The sequence below is a fragment of the Pristiophorus japonicus genome, chromosome 8, assembly GCF_044704955.1.
Source record: "Pristiophorus japonicus isolate sPriJap1 chromosome 8, sPriJap1.hap1, whole genome shotgun sequence".
Taxonomy (NCBI): domain Eukaryota; kingdom Metazoa; phylum Chordata; class Chondrichthyes; family Pristiophoridae; genus Pristiophorus; species Pristiophorus japonicus.
Genome location: NC_091984.1, coordinates 228,230,507 through 228,243,692, shown reverse-complemented (window position 1 = coordinate 228,243,692; position 13,186 = coordinate 228,230,507).

The window sequence follows — 13,186 nt, the reverse complement described above, 5'->3', positions numbered from 1 at the left end:
ACACAACGCAATTCCTCCTCCTCTTCCTTGCTTCGATACCCACTCTCTTGTGGGCGAGTCCAATACTAGGGGCTATAAATATACGATAGTCACCAATAAATCCAACAGGGAGTTCAGAAGGAACTTCTTTACTCAGAGAGCCGTGAGAATGTGGAGCTCGCCACCACGTTGAGTGGTCGAGGCGAATAGCATCGATGCATTTAAAGGGGAAGCTCGATAAGTACACGAGGGGGGAAAGGAACGGAAGGCTATGTTGATGGGGTTGAGATGAAGAGGGGTGGGAAGAGGCTGGTGTGGGGCATTAACAACAGCAGTTGTGCCAAATGGCCAGTTTCTGTGGCTGTAAATTCCATGTACTACGTAAAACATTCACTGAGGCAAGGGAGCACAAGGCGACAGCTAAACATTGGGGTTCCGCTAACATCCACCAGCCTCTCAAACCTTGCCTCTGCGGCTCACAATCCCATTAGAACTACTGGAGTAAATTACAGCCTTAATATTGCGAGCCATCTACACTTCTACATATTTAACTCCGCGACTCGATAAAAAGGCAATTTGTTTTAAAATATGCATTCAAATTTCCTGTTGACCATGGTAATTGCGGCTGCTCTGCTATAAAATGGCTGAGCATGGCAGATTTACTGCACAAACTCTTCATTCACAGGCTGCTGCATGGAGCTGGTGCAGAGCAAGCGTCTCCTCTGCTCACACAGTGGCTGGTGATGAATTGGAAAGCATACTTTGAAGAAGAAACTCCAGGCTCTAAACAATCCGTATTTATTGTAAGTGGCACAGCCCGCCAATATCTACCTACCGACATTAAGTCATTTTTATCATTCCATCTATACAGGAATAACGTGCTTGCCATTAACTGAGAGAGAACATTTTGTACAGTGGGCAGATGCACAGCAACCTTTTTTGTCACAGGCCTTTCAAGACTGGATAAATATCTTGGTTGGGAATGGAACTGAAGGTTAAATAGCTAAGCACAAACAGAAGCAATTACATATTCCATAAACTGATCCCTGTGTTGCTATGGCATTTAGTTCTGCAACACAATTGAACAAACTCACAGAACTTGCCTTCAGGGAAATAAATTTCTCCTTTACATCTCTCTTCTCTCTAAATCTCGGCTGACACTCCAGTGCCTTGCTGAGGGAGTGCTGCACTGTAGGAGGTGCCGTCTTTCAGATGAGACGTTAAACCGAGGCCCCGTCTGCTCTCTCAGGTGGATGTAAAAGATCCCACGGTGCTATTTCGATGAAGAGCAGGGGGAGTCATCTCCGGTGTCCTTCGATAAGCAACATCTATTTTCCAGTAAATAGATCCTCTTCCCCTGTAATGATTGATCAGTCAGTTGTTAGTGAAATCTAATAAAATACAGCACTCACCCAATGACATCTGCAGCTGGTCACCAATAGCAAGCAATGGAACGTGGACATCTAAAAACAGATTATCTGATCATTATCACATTGCTGTTCAGGGTTAGGGTTAGGGTGGGAGCTTGCCGTGCACAGATTGGTTGCTACGTTTCCTACAGTACAACAATGACTACACTTCAAAAAGTACATCATTGGCTGTAAAGCACTTTGGGACATCGTGAGGGTATGAATGGCGCTATATAAATGCAAGTTGCTTCTTGCTTTCTTTCTCTAACACTCTTTTGCAGGATTTTTCAACAACAACATCTTGTATTTATATAGCGCCTTTAACATAGTGAAACGTCCCAAGGCGCCTCACAGGAGTATTATGAGACCAAAAATTTGACACCGAGCCGCATAGGGAGAAATTGGCGCAGGTGACCAAAAGCTTGATTGAAGAGGTATGTTTTAAGGAGGAAAGAGAGGTAGAGAGGCGGAGAGGTTTAGGGAGGGAGTTCCAGAGCTTGGGGCCGAGGCAACAGAAGGCACGGCCACCGATGGTGGAGCGATTACAATCAGGGATGCTCAAGAGGGCAGAATTGGAGGAGCGCCGACATCTCGGGGGGGGTGGTGGGGCTGGAGGAGATTACAGAGATAGGGAGGGGTGAGGCCATGGAGGGATTTGAAAACAAGGATGAGAATTTTGAACTCGAGCTGTTGCTTAACCGGGAGCCAATGTAGGTCAGCGAGCACAGGGGGTGATGGGTGAGCAGGACTTGGTGCGAGTTAGGACATGGGCTGCCGAGTTTTAGGTCGTCTCTAGTTTACGTAGGGTAGATCATGGAAGGCCAGCCAGGAGTAGTCAAGTGTAGAGGTAACAAAGGCATGGATGAGGGCTTTCTTTATAATCTACAGGCCTTTAAAACCCGGTCAATAACGGGTTTCTTTTTTCTTGCCAACTCCTTTTGACCTTGGGGGTGTCTTGCACCATAGATCTCAGCCTTACACTTGGGCATTTCAACAAAGAAAAGAATAAGTGAGTAGAATTAACGACAGGGCTGACTGTGGGCATAGTGGGCCAAATGGACTACCTGAATCGATTCCTTCTTGTGTTAGATGTCAACATTCCATTGCTTGCTATTGGTGACCAGCTGCAGATGACATTGGGTGAGTGCTGTATTTAATTAGATTTCACCAAAAACTGACTGTAAAATCTGTACAGAGGAAGGGGATCTATTTACTGAAAATAGATGTTGCTTATTGGCAAAGATGTTACATAAGAACTGAAGAACATTCGGCCCCTCGAGCCTGCTCCGCCATTCAATAAGATCATGGCTGATCTTCTACCTCAACTCCACTTGCCTGCACTATCCCCATATCCCTTAATATCCTAAAATCTATCAATCCCTGTTTTGAATATACTCAACGACTGAGCAGCCACAGCCCTCTGGGGTAGAGAATTCCAAAGATTCACCATCCTCTGAGTGAAGAAGATTCTCCTCATCTCAGTCCTAAATGGCCGACCCCTTATTCTGAGACTGTGACCCCCTGGTTCTAGACTCCCCAGCCAGAGGAAACATCCCCCCTACATCAAGCCCTGTAAGATTTTTGTCTGTTTCAGTGAGATCACCTCTCATTCTTCTAAACTCTAGAGAATATAGGCCTAGTCAGCTCAATCTGTCCTCATAGGACAATTCCCCCCATGCCAGGAATCATTCTTTAACATGCATCTCAGTGTCTTCCCGAATCTTCCACGAGAACAGCAGAAAGTGGTTCATTAATATCTGGCAAACTGGGGAAATAACTCAATAATGAGAGCGTAAAGACTTATTGATAAACAATGGCTGTCAGTAGTCATAAAGTTGAATAATTGAGAAGTTATTGGTAATTATCTGACAGAATTTATCAACACTATTTTAAATGAACTGATCCGTAAAACAAAGGGCAAAAGAACCAGAGGTAAGTTAGAAAACACTGGTTCAGCTACAACTGGAATATCGTGTCCAATTCTGGGCAAAACACTTTAGGAAGGCTGTCATAGCCTTAGAGAGAGTGCAGAAATGATTTACGAGAATGATTCCAGGGATGAGAGACTTCAGTTACATGGTTGTTCTTCTTGGAGCAGAGAAGGTTGAGAGGAGATTTGATCGAGGTGTTCAAAATCATGAGGAGTCTAGACAGGGTAGATAAGAACATAAGAAATAGGAGCAGGAGTAGGCCATACGGCCCCTCGAGCCAGCTCTGCCATTTAATATGATCATGGCTGATCCGATCATGGACTCAGGTCCACTTCTCTGCCCACTCCCCATAACCCCTTATTCCCTTATCGTTTAAGAAACTGTCTATTTCTGTCTTAAATTTATTCAATGTCCCAGCTTCCACAGCTCTCTGAGGCAGCAAATTCCACAGATTTACAACCCTCTGAGAGAAGAAATTTCTCATCTCAGTTTTAAATGGGTGGCCCCTTATTCTAAGATTATGCCCCCTAGTTCTAGCCTCCCCCATCAGTGGAAACATCCTCTCTGCATCCCCCTTGTCAAGCCCCCTCATAATCTTATATGTTTCGATAAGATCACCTCTCATTCTTCTGAATTCCAATGAGTCGAGGCCCAACCTACTCAACCTTTCCTCTTAAGTCAACCCCCTCATCCCCGGAATCAACCTAGTGAACCTTCTCTGAACTGCCTCCAAAGCAAGTATATCCTTTCATAAATATGGAAACCAAAACTGCACGCAGTATTCCAGGTGTGGCCTCACCAATACCCTGTAGCAAGACTTCCCTGCTTGTATACTCCATCCCCTTTGCAATAAAGGCCAAGATTACAGATAGATTCCAGATAGACAGAAACTGTTCCCATTGGCAGAGGATACAGATTTAAGGTGGCGGACGGGCTGAATGGCCTTCTTCCGTGCTGTAACCATTCTATGATTGTATAAGTCCGGCAGGAGGATATGCCAGATCCCTGCTTTCTCTGCCTTTTTCCACAAGTCCTTGTTTGGAATGGAACTTCTGTCTGCCCCAAACAAGGCCGGCCATCTGCGGGGCTTGAGGGATGAGCCTCCTCGGCCGGGTGTTTCCTGGTCCTAGCCTGGTAGATCAGCAGTGGCCAGTCTTCCTACTGAAAGGAGGTGTACCATCTGCCGAGGGGCCCACCTGGGGCCTGAACCCCACCCAGGCCTAGATCCTCGATAACTGTATATAACTCAGTTCTTTCACTTGTGCGAACGAATAGTGCAACAAAAAAACTCTCATCATGCTTCCCATTGTTGGAAGGGTCGAGAACCAGACCCAGAGGACCCAGATTTAAGGTAATTGGCAGAAGAACCAAAGGCGACATGACGAAAAACGTGTTTGCGCAGCGAGTGATTAGGATCTGGAATGCACTGCCTGAGAGGGCGGTGGAGGCAGACTCAATCGTGGCTTTCAAAAGGGAATTGGATAAGTACCTGAAAGAAAAAGATTTGCAGGGCTACGGGGAGTGGGACTAGCCGGCATGGGCTCGATGGGCTGAATGACCTCCTTCTGTGCTGTAACCATTCTATGATTCTATTCTGATTGTGCCAACACACATTAGAGCAATGGCACAGCATTCCAATACTTCCCCGCCCCCCCCCCCCCCCCACCTTCCCGTGCCCGTATGACAGCAGGCACACCCTGAGTGGCACAGTAACCCATTGGCACCACTGTCAACAGCTGACCTCCCCCTGACCACGCATGCTCTGATGGGACTAGGAGCAGAGTTCACCAGTGAGTGCTTCCTGGCAGTTAGGTCAAAGGTTGCCCTTGTTGTGTGTGCGGACACTGTTCTTGCAAAACATTTGGAAGGTGCTTTCTTCAGGCGGCATGAGTGGGCGTTATGAACAGGGAAGTGTCTGTAAATGATGGAATGTTTGTGGAGAGAAGGAGAAAGTTGCAGACTAGGATATGGTCACACAGTGGCCAGTGATAGAAGGGCTGGATATTCAGCTTTGCTGAATTCGGGGCGGTAATGGCGGCGGGGCGGTAAAGTTTGCGCCCGGGAACAGTTTGCGCCTCAGTCAGCAAAATTGGGCCGCTGGGCCCTGAGTGTGGGGCGGAGTGCTAAGGGAGGCGTTGCACACCTCTCTTAGGGCGTTAGGCCGGCTGAGCATGGGAAAATCCCGAGCTAAACAGCCGGCCTCAGAGCGCTCTGAGAGAGGCCTCGGGGAGAAAAAAAAACTGGAAAAAAACCCGCCAAAAACATTCCCACACCACAACATAAATCGCAAAAAAAATAAAATAGAAAATAATCACACTTACCTGAGGTGAACATTAATGACCTCACTGCAAGCGCTACTGTAGCCACAGTGCGCCGGTGGTGGAGGGAGTGAATGTTGAAGGTGCTGGATGGGGTGCCAATCAAGTGGGCTGCTTTGTCCTGGATGGTGTCGAGCTCCTTGAGTGTTGTTGGAGCTGCACTCATCCAGGCAAGTGGGGAGTATTCCATCACACTCCTGACTTGTGCCTTGTAGATGGTGGAACAGCTTTGGGGAGTCAGCAAGGTGAGACACTCGCCGCAGAATACCCAGCCTCTGACCTGCTCTTGATGCCACAGTATGTGTGTGGCTGGTCCAGTTAAATGCCTGGTCAATGGTGAACCCCAGGATATATTGCACAACACACCAGCAGTGCGCCTTCAACATGCAAAGATGTGTCCGATTATTGCTGGTCCAACAATGCGTCTGAGTATACCGCTGCACAGCGAGTGTCGTGGGAGACTGTTCTGGTGTCATGACCCAGGGCTGTGGAGCGTTGTCTTATTTTCTCATCGATAATCCTGGGACTTGCCTTTCCACTGCCAGTGCGGTGAACTACTTTAAAATTAAGGCATCATGGCAGATCGCAGGCAGTGGGCACTGATTTGCAAAACGTAGTACTCCTGGTTTTAACCAAGCTGCGCACTGCTCCAACATATTACAAAATGCAGCGAGCACTAGAGTAGGTGCAAAAAGGTTTCCAAGGTTGACAGCAGAACTGAGAGGAGTACAACTGTCAGGAAAGACTGAACAGACAGGGCTCTTTTCTCCAGAAAAGAGAAGGCTGAGAGCTGCCTGGATAGAGGTCCTTAAAATTATGAAGGGGATTCGATAGGATTGACGTGGAAAAGAGGTTTCCGTTTGAGGGGGACTCCGAAGCTAGGGTGGGGGGGGGGGGGAAATTTGGGGCGCTTGTGCCTCCAGTTATCTGGAACGCGATAGACTTTTCGCCCAGGCACAGCACCGCTACCGGCTCCCGCCAAATTCCACGGCAGTAAACGCTAGCGACTCGCTCCACTACGTCGGCAATGACCACGTCAACACCAAGTGCAGCAAACCGTTTTCGCCCCGGAGGGAAAATTCGGAATCACCCCCTGAAGCTGCGTTGGGCGATGCCCGCGACCAGCTTCATGGGCCGCGTACCAGGCTGTAGGTTGCTCGTGGCCGGGGGGGGGGGGGGGGGGGGTGGAAATTAAAGGGGAGGTGCGGCAGAAAAAAAAAATGGCCTTCTTGTGTGCCGGGCTGCTGCCGTGGCTCCCCGCTTCCCAGTGGTCCAGTGATGGCCCCGTTTCCCACACACAGAGTCGGCGGCTTGGCCCTCCCTTTTAATGAAGGGGAGAGACCCGTCTACGCGCTAGTGCGACGCGTCCCACAGCGCAGCGCCGCTATCTTCGGGTGGTTTTGCGCCCCGCTCCCGCGATATTTTACGCTGCAGCTCCTGTAGGTCGCGAGGTGGGACTTCCGAACCTGGCACAGGAACTCCCGCCTTGCGGCTGTTACTGCATTGTGCCCCCTAACGGCCATGAATATAAGACAGTCACTGAATAAATCCAATCGGGAACTCAGGAGAAACCACTTTACTCAGGGAGTGATGAGAATGTGGAACTCGTTACCTCGTGGAGTAGTTGAGGCGACTAGCAGAGGTGCATCTAAGGAGAAGTTAGATAAAGGTGTTATGTATGCAATAAAGGTTCTGTTGTGTATCTATAAAGCATGCACTCCCATGTTCTGCCACCAGGGAGCTCATCCCCTGAAGTGTCAAGGGATCCCCGCATCCTTTTGGAAGCACTGTATATAAGCCGGCCCCTAAGGCCTGTTCCTCACTCTGGAGTGTCTCATTAAAGACTGAGGTCACTGTTACTTTAACCTCCCTGTGTGCAGCCTCATCTATGTTAGGAACACAAGAACTGGCGACGAGTATACGAATCCAACGCAAAGATGCAGCAAACTGTGGGCATCCTGGAGAAGTTCTCGGAGGGTGAGGACTGGGATGCCTATGTCGACCGGCTAGACCAGTACTTTGTAGCCAACGAGCTGGATGGAGAAGGAAGCGCTGCAAAAAGGAGAATGGTCCTCCTCACAGTCTGCGGGGCACCGACCTACAGCTTCATGAAGAATCTTCTGGCTCTGGTGAAACTCACAGATAAGTCGTATGAGGAGCTGTATACAGTGGTTCGGGAGTATCTTAACCCAAGGGAGAGCGTGCTGATGGCGAGGTATCGGTTCTACACGTGCCAGCGATCTGAAGGTCAGGAAGTAGCAAACTACGTCGCCGAGCTAAGGTGACTTGCAGGACAATGTGAGTTTGATGGCTACCTGGAGCAAATGCTCAGAGACTTTTTCGAACTGGGCATTGGCCACGAGACCATCCTGCGAAAACATTTGACTGTAGAGACACCGACCCTCAGTAAGGCCATTGCGATAGCACAGGCGTTTACGTCCACCAGTGATAACATAAGAACATAAGAACATAAGAATTAGGAACAGGAGTAGGCCATCTAGCTCCTCGAGCCTGCTCCACCATTCAACAAGATCATGGCTGATCTGGCCGTGGACTCAGCTCCACTTACCCGCCCGCTCCCCGTAACCCTTAATTCCTTTATTGGTTAAAAATCTATCTATCTGTGACTTGAATACATTCAATGAGCTAGCCTCAGCTGTTTCCTTGGGCAGAGAATTCCACAGATTCACAACCCTCTGGGAGAAGAAATTCCTTCTCAACTCGGTTTTAAATTGGCTCCCCCGTATTTTGAGGTTGTGCCCCCTAGTTCTAGTCTCCCCGACCAGTGGAAACAACCTCTCTGCCTCTATCTTGTCTATCCCTTTCATTATTTTAAATGTTTCTATAAGATCACCCCTCATCCTTCTGAACTCCAACGAGTAAAGACCCAGTCTACTCAATCTATCATCATAAGGTAACGCGCTCATCTCTGGAATAAGCCGAGTGAATCATCTCTGTACCCCCTCCAAAGCTAGTATATCCTTCCTTAAGTAAGGTGACCAAAACTGCACGCAGTACTCCAGGTGCGGCCTCACAAATACCTTATACAGTTGCAGAAGGACCTCCCTGCTTTTGTACTCCATCCCTCTCGCAATGAAGGCCAACATTCCATTCGCCTTCCTGATTACCTGCTGCACCTGCAAACTAACTTTTTGGGTCCCTCTGCACCGCAGCATGTTGTAATTTCTCCCCATTCAAATAATATTCTCTTTTACTGTTTTTTTTCCCAAAGTGGATGACCTCACACTTTCCGACATTGTATTCCATCTGCCAAACCTTAGCCCATTTGCTTAACCTATCCAAATCTCTTTGCAGCCTCTCTGTGTCCTCTACACAACCCGCTTTCCCACTAATCTTTGTGTCATCTGCAAATTTTGTTACACTACACTCTGTCCCCTCTTCCAGGTCATCTATGTATATTGTAAACAGTTGTGGTCCCAGCACCGATCCCTGTGGCACACTACTAACCACCGATTTCCAACCCGAAAAGGACCCATTTATTCCGACTCTCTGCTTTCTGTTAGCCAGCCAATTCTCTATCCATGCTAATACATTTCCACAGACTCCGCGTACCTTTATCTTCTGCAGTAACCTTTTGTGTGGCACCTTATCGAATGCCTTTTGGAAATCTAAATACACCATATCTATCGGTACACTCTATCCACCATGCTCGTTATATCCTCAAAGAATTCTAGTAAATTAGTTAAACATGATTTCCCCTTCATGAATCCATGCTGTGTCTGCTTGATTGCACTATTCCTATCTCGATGTCCCGCTATTTCTTCCTTAATGATGCATTTTCCCCACTACAGATGTTAAACTAACCGGCCTATAGTTACCTGCCTTTTGTCTGCCCCCTTTTTTAAACAGAGGCGTTACATTAGCTGCTTTCCAATCCGCTGGTACCTCCCCAGAGTCCAGAGAATTTTGGTAGATTATAACGAATGAATTTGCTATAACTTCCGCCATCTCTTTTAATACCCTGGGATGCATTTCATCAGGACCAGGGACTTGTCTACCTTGAGTCCCATTAGCCTGTCCAGCACTTACCCCCTAGTGATAGTGATTGTCTCAAGGTCCTCCCTTCCCACATTCCTGTGACCAGCAATTTCTCGCATGGTTTCTGTGTCTTCCACTGTGAAGACCGAAGCAAAATAATTGTTTAAGATCTCAGCCATTTCCACATTTCCCATTATTAAATCCCCCTTCTCATCTTCGAAGGGACCAACATTTACTTCAGTCACTCTTTTCCGTTTTATATATCTGTAAAAGCTTTTACTATCCGTTTTTATGTTTTGTGCAAGTTTACCTTCGTAATCTATCTTTCCTTTCTTTATTGCTTTCTTAGTCATTCTTTGCTATCGTTTAAAATTTTCCCAATCTTCTATTTTCCCACTAACCTTGGCCACCTTATACGCATTGGTTTTTAATTTGATACTCTCCTTTATTTCCTTGGTTATCCACGGCTGGTTATCTCTTCTCTTACTGCCCTTCTTTTTCACTGGAATATATTTTTGTTGAGCACTATGAAAGAGCTCCTTAAAAGTCCTCCACTGTTCCTCAATTGTGCCACTGTTTAGTCTGTATTTCCAGTCTACTTTAGCTAACTCTGCCCTCATCCCACTGTAGTCCCCTTTGTTTAAGCATAGTACGCTCGTTTGAGACACTACTTCCTCACCCTCAATCTGTATTACAAATTCAACCATACTGTGATCACTCATTCCGAGAGGATCTTTTACTGGGAGATCGTTTATTATTCCTGTCTCATTATACAGGACCAGATCTAAGATAGCTTGCTCCCTTGTAGGTTCTGTAACATACTGTTCTAAGAAACAATCCTGTATGCATTCTATGAATTCCTCCTCCAGGCTAACCCGTGCGATTTGAGTTGACCAATCAATATGTAGGTTAAAATCCCTCATGATTACTGCCGTTCCTTTTTCACATGCCTCCATTATTCCCTTGATTATTGTCCGCTCCACCGTGAAGTTATCATTTGGGGGCCTATAAACTATGCCCACCACTGACTTTTTCCCCTTACTATCTCTAATGTCCACCCACAATAATTCAACATTTTGTTCATCACCAAACAAATCTCTCAGCACACAAGTGCTGGCAATGTTCATAAATTAACAGGAACGGTGTTTGCGAGCAGAAATGTACAGGGCAGAAATCACAAGTCTGCAACTGCCAGCAGGCCTCAGATGACCCAGTTGACTCATGATCAGGTGACCCAGATGAGTCTGCAACAAAGGATGAATGCAAGGCAATTCACACCTTGTTGGCGTTGTGGAGGCTTCCATTCAGCCAATTCATGCCGCTTCAAAGGGTATGTTTGCAAGTGCTGTGAAACAATGGGGCACCTCCAATAAGCTTGCAAACGAGCTGCAAGCTCTGTAAAACCTGCTAAACACCATGTGGCAGAGGAAGATCGGTCCATGGTGGATCAAAGCAATTTCGAGCCTCAGAGAGAGGAGGCAGATGCTGAAGTACACGGGGTGCACACATTTTCGACGAAATGTCCACCTATAATGCTAAACGTAAAAGTGAATGGCTTACCCATAGCCCTGGAACTGGACACTGGCACAAGCCAATCCATCATGAGTAAAAAGCTGTTTGAGATACTGTGGTGCAACAAGGCATTCAGACCAGTCGTGAGCTCCATCCACACGAAACTGAGAACGTACACCAAAGAGCTAATCACTGTCCTGTGCAGTGCCATGGTCAAGGTCACCTACGAGGGCACGGTGCACGAACTGCCATTCTGTATTGTCCCGGGCGATGGCCCCACACTACTTGGAAGGAGCTGGCTGGGCAAAATCCGCTGGAACTGGGATGACATCCGAGTGCTATCACATGTCGATGAGGACTCATGTACCCAGGTTCTTAACAAATTTCCTTCCCTTTTTAAGCCAGGCATTGGAAACTTTTCTGGGGCGAAGGTGCGGATCCACTTGGTCCCAGAGGCACGACCCATTCACCACAAGGCGCGAGCGGTACCTCACATGATGAGGGAGAGAGTGGAAATCGAGCTGGACAGGCTGCAACGCGAGGGCATCATCTCCCCAGTGGAATTCAGCGAGTGGGCCAGCCCGATTGTCCCAGTACTCAAAAGTGATGGCACGGTCAGGATTTGTAGCAATTATAAAGTAACTATTAATCGTTTCTCTCGATAGGACCAATACCCACTACCTAAGGCAGATGACCTAATTGCGATTCTGGCAGGAGGCAAGACGTTCACCAAGCTCGACCTGACTTCGGCCTACATGACACAGGAGCTGGAGGAATCTTTGAAGGGCCTCACCTGCATCAACACGCACAAGGGACTGTGCATCTACAACAGATGCCCGTTTGGAATTCGGTCGGCTGCAGCGAACTTCCAGAGAAACTCAAGTCGGTACCACACACGGTGGTCTTTCAGGATGACATATTGGTCATGGGTTGGGACACCGCCGAGCTCCTAAAAAACCTGCAGGAGGTCCTCCAGTGACTGGATTGCGTAGGGCTGCAGCTGAAGAGGTCGAAATGTGTCTTCATGGCAACAGAAGTGGAGTTTTTGGGGAGAAAGATCGCGGCGGACGGCATTCGGCCCACAGACGCCAAGACAGAGGCTATAGGAACGCACCCAGGTCACACAATGTCACGGAGCTGCGGTCATTCTTGGGAACTTCCTACCAGGCTTAAGCACCGTCTTAGAGCCCCTACATGTGTTATTGCGCAAAGGTGAGAACTGGTTTTGTGGAAAAAAAACAAGTAATTGCTTTTGAGAAAGCCAGAAACGTTTTATGCTCCAACAAGCTGCTTGTATTGTATAACCCATGTAAAAGACTTGTGCTAGCATGTGATGCGTCGTCATACGGAGTCGGTTGTGTATTACAACAAGTTAACGTTGCGGGGAAGTTGCAACCTGTTGCCTATGCTTCCAGGAGCTTCTCTAAGGCTGAGAGGACCTACAGCATGATTGAGAAAGAGGCATTAGCGTGTGTGTTCGGGTTAAAGAAAATGCATCAAATTTGAGCTGGAAACCGATCACAAGCTCCTCACATCCCTGTTCGCTAAAAACAAGGAGATAAATACTAATGCCTCAGCCCGCATACAAAGGTGGGCACTCGCGCTATCAGCATATAACTATACCATCCACCACAGGCCAGGCACCGAGAACTGTGCGGATGCTCTCAGTCGGCTACCATTGCCCACCACGGGGGTGGAAATGGCGCAGCCTGCAAACTTGTTGATGGTGGCGCAGCCCGCAGACTTGTTGATGGTCATGGAAGCGTTTGAAAATGATAAATCACCTGTCACGGCCCGTCAGATTAGGACTTAGACCAGCCAAGATCCTCTGCTGTCCCTAGTAAAAAAACTGTGTACTGCATGGTAGCTGGACCAGCATTCCTGTTGAAATGCAAGAGCTAATCAAGCCGATCCGGTGGCGAAAGGACGAGCTGTCCATTCAGGCAGACTGCCTGTTGTGGGGTAACCGCGTAGTGCTACCAAAAAAGGGCAGGGAGACGTTCATCTCGGATCTCCACAGCACATGCCCAGGTATAGT